The following is an 11,072-nucleotide window of genomic DNA, read 5'->3' as shown; positions in this document are numbered from 1 at the left end:
TAGGATGTTCACAAAAGTACCAGTCTTACTTTCCTGTTCAGTCTGGAGACACCTGTAAAAATATATAAACTTGTGCTGTTTTCTGTTATTATAAAACTGTCTTTGCAAAATATTTATACAAAGGAATTTTTTAAAGACAGCCAGACTTGAGGAGAAATTGCTGCTGTGTCCTTTGAAAAGTTCCCTACGACCTTCACCAGCCTGCAGTTCTAATTGGTTATCTTAATAATTTGCTCCCTAGTAATTATTTTAAAACCGACATCTCTACTTTTTAAAAGGTAATTAAATATTTATGACGTTTCTTTGTTAAGCCAGGAGAAGAGTTTTAGAATGTCCTTTTTTCTCCCTTTGTGCACAAATGAATAACACACCTCTGACTTTTCTCAAACAAATAGGTGAGAGCTTTTGTCTTATTAACTGGGACTAGTCAGGGTTGCAACTACTTCCTATTTTAAACTCATTCTTATCACTAACATCCAACTTATTTTAATACTGGGGAAAATATTTGAATCTCATGGGTCTTTATTTCCTATTATTTCCCAAACAATATTAAAAGATGAGGGTTTTCGTTTCTGTAGTGTAAACTTACTGCTTATCAGGATCCTAGGGGCTGAGCACGAGTGCTACTTGAAAAAAAAATAATTTGATATTTGAGGTCTCTTAAGGAAGCAGAAAACGCTCTGTAGAATCATTTTGTGAGGAAAACAAACGCACTTTTTGTTGCATGTCCAAATAATATTTATCTTATCTGGTGTGCTTGAGTGGTGTCTCCTGGATTTTAGAGATCTGCTTGGTTCCAGGGTTGTTTGAGACATAGCCCAGGTCTGGGCAACACAAAGTGAGAAAGGGGACTAACAAGTTGCTGGTGAATTGGAACCTTGTATCTTTGATGAAATTACGCCAGGGTATCCCTTAAACTAAAGATGCCTAGGGTTTCCTCAAATGTTTGTTTTTTTGCCATGTTTGTGCAAAAAAATGGGCTTTGCTTTCTCTCTTCTTCATTACTCTTGGTCCATACTGAGTCACCTACCTATCACATTTCTGCCAGGCAATTAAAGCACAAAATATTGTAATATATGGGGGAAATCTTGGTATACACATTATATACACAAAGGTAATCTGATTCACAAGCTCTAATTTCTTCATTGTCTTCCAATCCATATAGAGAACTCTCTTTACTTTTCCTGATTTCTTAGGAAGTGAGATTTCTTTCCTTCATTGTTTTTCTAAGTTAACTTTTGGGTTCAGAATGAAGTTTATTTTACGGCAGCTTGTAACCTCCTATATGTTTATATTCTTTTAGTCTTTCACTCCTTGAAGCTTCTCATAACCAGTCCCTCATTTACCTGGGCACGTAGGCTCTGAACAATTCCCTTGATTTTTTTCCTTTTTAAAAACAATTTTCCAATTGTTGGATTCTCAAGGCCACGTTGCTAGTAGATGAGAAAGCCAGAATTCAAAACCAGGCTGTCTCTTTCTTGAGCCTGGAATCAGTCAGTGTAGTATATTTACTGAAGAATGGACATGGGATGGGGATGAAGCATAGGACTGAGGATAGGAGAGAGGTTCCAGTACACTTGTTCCAAACACCAGTCCAAGGCTCCTCATGGAGCGGGTAGGGTACCATAGGCATATAAATTCCAAATCTCTATACTTTCTTCTTGTACACATTTGGGTCCTCATGAAAATAGAATTTTTAGGTAACCTATTTTTCCAAAGTTCCAAAAGTAAGGCATGCAGATTGATACCCACCTCCCCACCTGGCAAACACACTCAAGAACATGTGTGTGCGTGTGCACGCACACACACACAGAGTCAATTCTCTATATGTAATTAGCGCTTTAAAAACTTCCAATGTGCAAACTTCTGTCATTGTCAGTTCTTTCCCTCCCAGGTCTTCCCAGTTCTTGCTTATTTCTTCCAGTAATACTTACATACCTGTTTCAGTTACAATTGCTCTGTAAAAAACCACACCAACTTAGTGGGGTAAAACAACAATCATTTTATTATTTCTTATGGTTTCTGTGAGTCAGCCTGAAGGACTCTCATGCTAGTGACATCAGACAGTGACTGAAGCTGCAGCAGCAGATCGGGGCAGGGAGCAAGGTGGACTGAAGCACCTGGGAGCTGGACGGGCATCTCTCCCTCTTCAAGTAGTCTCAGGGCAGTGGCTGCCACAAGCAAGTGTTCAGTAAATGGTAGCTCTGAAAATTATTAGCTCCATGGAAAAACCCAAAGTGGTTTTTAAAAAATATTTATTTATTTACTTATTTGGTTGCATTGGGTCTTAGTTGCAGTATGCGGGAACTTTGTTGCGGCATGCGGGATCTTTTGTTGTGGCGCACAGGCTTAGTTGCCCCGCGGCATGTGGAACCTTAGTTCCCCGACCAGGGATTGAACCTGCATCCCCTGCATTGGAAGGCAGATTCTCAACCACTGGACCACCAGGGAAGTCCCCCCAAAGTGTTTGAAGATGGGATTTTTTTCTATCTCCACAGAAAATCATTGGGGAAATGTTACCCAGCTTGTGAACTTTGTTTTTGTCGTTATTAATTAACATTCATATAACTTAATGCTCTTAAATCGCCTGACAATAATTTATTTGTAAGTTTAATACCACTCCTGACAGAAGGTAGGTGCTACAACAATGCAGAAATAAGGAGAGCATAATTAAAAGAGCATATTAAAGATACAAGTAATTTGAATTACTCAAATTATTAATCTGAACACTGAACTAAATCTGTGGGCTGATGGTGGAGGGAGATATTCTTCTTCCAGCCTTACTGGCTACCATGACATTCCCTCACCTGTTGTACATGGATATCCCTTCAGAGAAGGCCTGGAATTGCTTCGTTTCCACCTAAGAATTTTACAATATTCGTTCAGTGTCTTTAAATCTTTACAAGGTATTACATGCTGTCTCAAAGATTTATAAGTGCTATTGACTGAATGTTTGTGTTCCCTCCAAAATCCATATGTTTAAGCCCTAACCCCCAATGTGATGGCATTGGAGATGGGGCCTTTGGGAGGTAATTAGGTTTAGATGAGGTCATGAGGTGGGGTTCTCATGATGGGATTAGTGCCCTTATAAGAAGGGAGCAGAGAGCTACTAGCCTCCCCGTATGAGGATACAGCAAGAAGGCAACCATCTGAAAATCAAGAAGAGGGACCTTTCTAGATACCAAATCTGCCAGCACCTTGATCTTGAACTTCCCAGCCTCTAGAACTGTGAAAAATAAATGTCTGTTGTTTAAGCCATCTAGTCTATGGTATTTTAACTGCCCAAATTGACTAAGACAATAAGGAAATTAAATATTTAGATTTAGAAATGCATTTTCCCATAGAAAACTTGATTTAAATAATAATTCACTTCTGAGGGGAGGCCACTAACTGAATTCGTAATGTAGTTGAAATAGCAAATATTTTTAAATGAAAAGGCAATGTTTTAAAAACTGTTGGAATATTGGTTTTCAACAAAACAGGAAAAATAGGCATTAGTCTGTGGATCAGGAGCCCTGGGTTCAGTCTTCTGCTCTCTACTGTCTGGCTATGTGAATCTAACCAGGTCATTTTACCTCTCCAGCCCTCAATTTCTTCATTTTGTAAAATTAAAGAGTAAAGGAGGTTGCAATAAAAGCATACTTTAAAAAATGTTCTTCCCATTCCTATACCCTCTAAAAGGAACTGAAAGAAGCTAATTAGAGAAGGAGACTCTATCTACACTGAGACTAAGGAAGGCCCTAACCTCATACACAAACTGTAAAGAACTTTACCCACAAAGAGCATCACTAGAAGTAAGTTAGCCGAGAAGCCAGGTTCTGATGCTCCTGGACACATGCAAACTATGGAGATGAGACTGAGGCACCTCTAACCCTACCCAGTTTAGGGGAATAAGGGCTTCAAAGGATGAGTGGGGTTCAGAAAAGATAGCAGACTTCCTGCTTTGAGTCATTTCCCTGCCAAAGGTCTCCAGGAAGTAATGGCATTCCCAGAAATTCTATTTAGGGTAAGTTAGAGGCTGCAGACTGGTTAGAAGAGAAGCCTTAAAGCGGATTTTGCAAAGCACTGTATATCAATCAGACTGAGGGAATGTCAAAGGTCAATATCAAAGAATTGGGGAGGGGGACACTGATGAAATTGTGGGACCAGGGTACTTCAGCTCTGCCGTTGCCAAAAATAATGGGACAGGAGGAGGAAAGCTTGAATAAAGGAGAAATTTATTATTATTTTTTCTTCTTAGAAACTACTTGGAGGGTAGTAGAGGGAAAACATTGAAGACCCAAGCTCAGAGCAGCTGACAGCTGTGCCATCCTTTCTGTCTCACTTGGTGTCCCTAGAGTGACAAGAGCGGGGAATTAGGACCACGGAAGTCTCAAAGTTAACCTATCTTGTAGTTTATTCTTGTCTAATGACTGGACGGAGAGTTTTGCAGGTTTTGACAGGGCTTAACAAAATAATTCTTACTGGTACAGGCAAAGAGTGAAGCCAGAGTTCCAGCCCCATCAGGGTTACCACTTTGGCAACTGGTATGAGCAATAGCACAGCTGTTACTCTCTTTCTGTGCAGTGGGTGGAAGCGCGTGAGACCTCTGGACACCCAGCTGAAACTTTGGTTACTCTGACGAAACCACAGCTCTGACTGAAAACAAAGATGAAGACCCACTAGAGCTAACCAATGAGAATGTAACCTACTCTGGGGGGTCTACATGAACATCCTTGAGGCCCCAGGTCCACCTGCAGAGTCATCTTGAGCTTTGAGCAGAAAACCAACACCTCTGACAAGAAATTGAAGCTGATTAAGAACAATCGGGAAAAAGTAGAGTCTGAACTGAGGTCCGTCTGCACCACTGACCTGAGATTGTTGGATAAGTACATAATAGCCAGTGCAGCTAATCCAGAAAGTAGTCTTTTATCTGAAAATGGAGACTACTTCCAGTACATCTGTTGCCCAAGTTGATGATCAAAAACAAACTATAGACAATTCCCAAGGAGCTTCCCAAAAGGCATTAGATATAAACATGAAAGAGATGCAACCTACACGCCCAATCCACCTTGGACTGGCTCTTACCTTTTCTATACTTTACTCTGAGATCCTAAATAACCCAGAGCTTGCCTACACACTGGCTAAAACCACTTTTGATGAAGCCATCATAGAACTTGTTGCACTGAATGAAGACTCATACAAAAATATCCTTATCATGCAGTAGCTTAGAGACAACCTAACACTATGGACATCAGACAATGCAGGAGGAGAGAGTGAGGTGCAGAAGGGGCAGAAAGCTAAATGTATACAGAGTGTCATCCTTTTTTCCTTCAAGAAAACTCTTTACCCATCTCCATTCCTCATTCCACTTGGATTCTCTGTAGCAAAGAAACCCGTTCAGTGTATAGAATCAACAGTTTGAAATTCTACAATGCATGGACTACATTCCTTAGAGTAAGTGTTTTACTTACAGGGATCAATCTCATAACCATCTCTTCTTCAGATGTAAATGACAGCTTTAAGTGTTATATAGAATAAAATGGACATTTTAAAACTAGGAAGGGACTTCCCTGCTGATCCAGTGGCTGAGACTCTGCACTCTCAATGCAGGGGGCCTGGGTTTGATCCCTGGTTAGGGAACTAGATCCCACATGCTGCAACTAAGGCCCGGTGCAGGCAAATAAATTTAAAAAAAAAAAAAAGCTAGGAAAAAATGGAATGTAGGACAGAATTCCACTGACCTAGAAGGAGAATAAGATTATAGGGAAGGTACTGAGTCAGATGGTTCCCTCTGCTGGTCAACAGGTGGCATTAGAGTAGCTTGGATGCCAACTGAAACAAAAGGCAGAAATAAATATTCAGAATAAAGGCAGTCTTTGGGTGAATGTGTGGGGAAAGAGTGTGACTGGTTGTTTATATCTGAATATGTCTTATCTCTCTAAACTATTCATTGCTTGAAGTACAACTAAAAGTTGTACTGAACCTTTTTGTGCCTTGGTTTCCTCCCTGTAAAATGGATATAAAAGTGATGCCTGAGAGGGCACACAGCAGGAGCAAGAAGAACTACAATACGGCAGCCTGTGGAACAAAAACCACATTTACAGAAAGATAGACAAGATGAAAAGGCAGCGGGCTATGTACCAGATGAAGGAACAAGATAAAACCCCAGATAAACAACTAAATGAAGTGGAGATAGGCAACCTTCCAGAAAAAGAATTCAGAATAATTATAGTGAAGATGATCCAGGACCTCGGAAAAAGAATGGAGGCAAAGATGGAGAAGATGCAAGAAATGTTTAACAAAGACCTAGAAGAATTAAAGAACAAACAAACAGAGATGAACAATACAATAACTGAAATGAAAACTACACTAGAAGGACTCAATAGCAGAATAACTGAGGCAGAAGAACGGATAAGTGACCTGGAAGACAGAATGGTGGAATTCACTGCTGTGGAACAGACTAAAGAAAAAAGAATGAAAAGAAATGAAGACAGCCTAAGAGACCTCTGGGACAACATTAAACACAACAACATTCACATTGTAGGGGTTCCAGAAGGAGAAAAGAGAGAGAAAGGACCAGAGAAAATATTTAAAGAGATTATAGTCAAAAACTTCCCTAACATGGGAAAGGAAATATCTACCCAAGTTCAGGAAGCCCAGAGAGTCCCATACAGGACAAACCCAAGGAGAAACACGCTGAGACACATAGTAATCAAATCAAAACCCAAAGTTAGTAGAAGGAAAGAAATCATAAAGATCAGAGCAGAAATAAATGGAATAGAAACAAAGAAAACAACAGCAAAGATCAATGAAACTAAAAGCTGGTTCTTTGAGAAGATAAACAAAATTGGTAAACCATTAGCCACACTCATCAAGAAAAAGAGGGAGAGGACCCAAATCAATAAAATTAAAAATGAAAAAGGAGAACTTACAACAGACACCACGGAAATACAAAGCATCCTAAGAGACTACTACTAGCAGCTCTATGCCAACAAAATGGACAACTTGGAAGAAATGGACAAATTCTTAGAAAGGTATAACCTTCCAAGACTGAACCAGGAAGGAATAGAAAATATAAACAGACCAATCACAAGTGATGAAATTGAAACTGTGATTAAAAATCTTCCAACAAACAAAATTCCAGGACCAGATGGCTTCACAGGTGAATTCTATCAAACATTTAGAGACAAGCTAACACCCATCCTTCTCAAACTCTTCCAAAAAATTGCAGAGGAAGGAACACTCCCAAACTCATTCTATGAGGCCACCATCACCCTGATACCAAAACCAGACAAAGATACTACAAAAAAAGAAAATTACAGACCAATATCACTGATGAATATAGATGCAAAAATCCTCAACAAAATACCAACAACACATTAAAAGGATCATACACCATGAGCAAGTGGGATTTATCCCAGGGATGCAAGGATTCTTCAATATACGCAAATCAATCAATGTGATACACCGTATTAAGAAATTGAAGAATAAAAACCATATGATCATCTCAATAGATGCAGAAAAAGCTTTTGACAAAATTCAACACCCATTTATGATAAAAACTCTCCAGAAAGTGGGCATAGAGGGAACCTACCTCAACATAATAAAGGCCATATACGACAAACCCACAGCAAACATCATTCTCAACGGTGAAAAACTGAAAGCATTTCCTCTAAGATCAGGAACGAGACAAGGATGTCCACTCTCACCACTATTATTCAACATAGTCTTGGAAGTCCTAGCCACGGCAATCAGAGAAGAAAAAGAAATAAAAGGAATACAAATTGGAAAAGAAGAAGTAAAACTGTCACTGTTTGCAGATGACATGATACTATACATAGAGAATCCTAAAAATGCCGCCAGAAAACTACTAGAGCTAATGAATGAATTTGGTAAAGTTGCAGGATACAAAATTAATGCACAGAAATCTCTTGCATTCCTATACACTAATGATGAAAAATCTGAAAGAGAAATTAAGGAAACCCTCCCATTTACCACTGCAACAAAAAGAATAAAATACCTAGGAATACACTTACCTAGGCAGACAAAAGACCTGTATGCAGAAAACTATAAGACACTGATGAAAGAAATTAAAGATGATACCAACAGATGGAGCAATATACCATGTTCTTGGATTGGAAGAATCAATATTGTGAAAATGACTATGCTACCCAAAGCAATCTACAGATTCAATGCAATCCCTATCAAATTACCAATGGCATTTTTTACAGAACTAGAACAAAAAATCTTAAAATTTGTATGGAGACACAAAAGACCCCGAATAGCCAAAGCAGTCTTGAGGGAAAAAAGCGGAGCTGGAGGAATCAGACTCCCTGACTTCAGACTATACTACAAAGCTACAGTAATCAAGACAATATGGTACTGACACAAAAACAGAAACATAGATCAATGGAACAAGATAGAAAGCCCAGAGATAAACCCACGCACCTATGGTCAACTAATCTCTGACAAAGGAGGCAAAGATATACAGTGGAGAAAAGACAGTCTCTTCAATAAGTGGTGCTGGGAAAACTGGACAGCTACATGTAAAAGAATGAAATTAGAACACTCTCTAACACCATACACAAAAATAAACTCAAAATGGATTAGAGACCTAAGTGTAAGACTGGACACTATAAATCTCTTAGAGGAAAACATAGGAAGAACACTCTTTGACATAAATCACAGCAAGATCTTTTTTGATCCACCTCCTAGAGTAATGGAAATAAAAACAAAAATAAACAAATGGGACCTAATGAAACTTCAAAGCTTTTGCACAGCAAAGGAAACCATAAATAAGACGAAAAGACAACCCTCAGAATGGGAGAAAATATTTGCAAATGAATCAACGGACAAAGGATTAATCTCCAAAATATATAAACAGCTCATTCAGCTCAATATTAAAGAAAAAAACAACCCAATCCAAAAATGGGCAGAAGACCTAAATAGACATTTCTCCAAAGAAGATATACAGATTGCCAACAAACACATGAAAGAATGCTCAACATCATTAATCATTAGAGAAATGCAAATCAAAACTAGAATGAGATATCATCTCACACCAGTCAGAATGGCCAGAATGGCCATCATCAAAAAATCTACAAACAACAAATGCTGGAGAGGGTGTGGAGAAAAGGGAACCCTCTTGCGCTGTTGGTGGGAATGTAAATTGATACAGCCACTATGGAGAACAGTATGGAGGTTCTTTACAAAACTAAAAATAGAATTACCGTATGATCCAGCAATCCCACTACTGGGCATATACCCAGAGAAAACCATAATTCAAAAAGACACATGCACCCCAATGTTCATTGCAGCGCTATTTACAATAGCCAGGTCATGGAAGCAACCTAAATGCCCATCGACAGATGAATGGATAAAGAAGATGTGGTACATATATACAGTGGAATTTTACTCAGCCATAAAAAGGAATGAAATTGAGTCATTTGTTGAGACGTGGATGGATCTAGAGACTGTCATACAGAGTGAAGTAAGTCAGAAAGAGAAAAACAAATATCGTATATTAATGCATGTATGTGGAACCTGGAAAAATGGTACAGATGAACCGGTTTGCAGGGCAGAAGTTGAGACACAGATGTAGAGAACAAACATATGGACACCAAGGGGGGAAAACCGCAGTGGGGTGGGGATGGTGGTGTGCTGAATTGGGCGATTGGGATTGACATGTATACACTGATGTGTATAAAATTGATGACTAATAAGGACCTGCTGTATTAAAAAAAAAAAAAGTGATGCCTACTTCATAGTGTTATTGTGAGCAATGATAGGTTGATCATGTAAACGTAACCATGCAGATTACAGGGTAAATGCTCCTTAAACGTCAGTGATTAGGACTCTGCACAGTGATCATGAGGCACGTAATATCAACAGGTATTAGTGGATACACAATTGCACAGGATGCTCACAAGCCTGATATTTATAACTCAGAGACTGTCTAGCACTAAAATGTGCATAGTACAGATTGGTAAGGGAATAATCATTGACACTGGTAATGGGACGCTTTACTTTAAAAAGTGTATAGCCTCAGGAGTTCATTGAAATGGTATGTCTCTGAGTATCATTTAGAGTTTATATATATGTTGTTGAGTCTTTCCAGAGAGGTGTATAAATATTACAAAGCCAGACAAACTTCTTTTGACTTATTCCTTAGGTAAGAATTGTCAGTCCCTACCATGTTCAGCTCTGCCCAGACACAGGTGTGTTGCTTTATGAACTCAGTTCCATCATTACCTACAAGGCCACATAGAGAAAGAGGCTGGGATTAGTCTTGCTGTTCTAAGCTTGATATTCAGGAGACCAAAGGGGAACTCTGGAATACTTGCTCAGACCTCAAGCTGCATTTTCCCTTCTTAACTTTGACTCTGAGTTCAGATCCTAGGAGGCAGCTTCTACCTGGCTTCCTGGTTTTCATGTCAATTTTTCCTGAGACTGTACCTCAGTCCTGGACCCCAGCCATTGCTTTACGACGTGCCCATACATTTCTCCCCTCTTATCCTGATACCCAAACTATGCCACTGTCTCTCAGATGTTGATGAGATTCTGCTTTAAACCCCTGGACCAACAATAGATCCCTCTGGAACAACTATCACTGGCCCTCTGACAAATACCGCTACAGTCAGGAAGGCAGTAATAATTGTCACATTCGTTCTTTAATGTGGACCCCAGTCTAGGTTAACCCTGCATTCCCCACATCACTTCAGACCCTGTTATTGGGACTACTGACCAGGCCAGCAAAATCTGGCCAAACTGCTGGGTTATCCTTCTCTTCCCTTGCTTATTTCCACCTTCCTTTCCTTCTTTTCCTCCTGGCTCAGAAAGCCTCGTTCATGGCTGACAGGAAGAGAAGATTGGCATGGAATAAGAGAAAAGCAGATATTATAAAGAAGATGAGTGATACGAATACTTTAGCCCTGGAGTTGCAAATGCTATGCATAGGAAATGGAAAATAAAGTGATTCTGAAAGTTTAGCATGAGGGGGGAAATATAATTTCATAGAGGCACTATGGAAATTAAATGGGATTTAGCTATGCTTGAGTCCTGCCTCTTCCACTTACAGGTTAAATGACTGT

At 39.3% G+C, this 11,072-nt stretch overlaps 1 pseudogene; it reads left to right on the top strand.

Moving 5' to 3' along the window:
* The first annotated feature begins 4,678 nt into the window (after positions 1–4,678).
* Positions 4,679–5,404, top strand: LOC133101645 (14-3-3 protein theta-like; annotated as a pseudogene).
* Positions 5,405–11,072: the final 5,668 nt, after the last annotated feature.

The sequence above is a fragment of the Eubalaena glacialis genome, chromosome 11 (genome assembly GCF_028564815.1).
Source record: "Eubalaena glacialis isolate mEubGla1 chromosome 11, mEubGla1.1.hap2.+ XY, whole genome shotgun sequence".
Taxonomy (NCBI): Eukaryota; Metazoa; Chordata; class Mammalia; order Artiodactyla; family Balaenidae; genus Eubalaena; species Eubalaena glacialis.
Note: the sequence above shows the minus strand (reverse complement) of the source record. Positions and strands in the feature narration are given on the sequence as shown.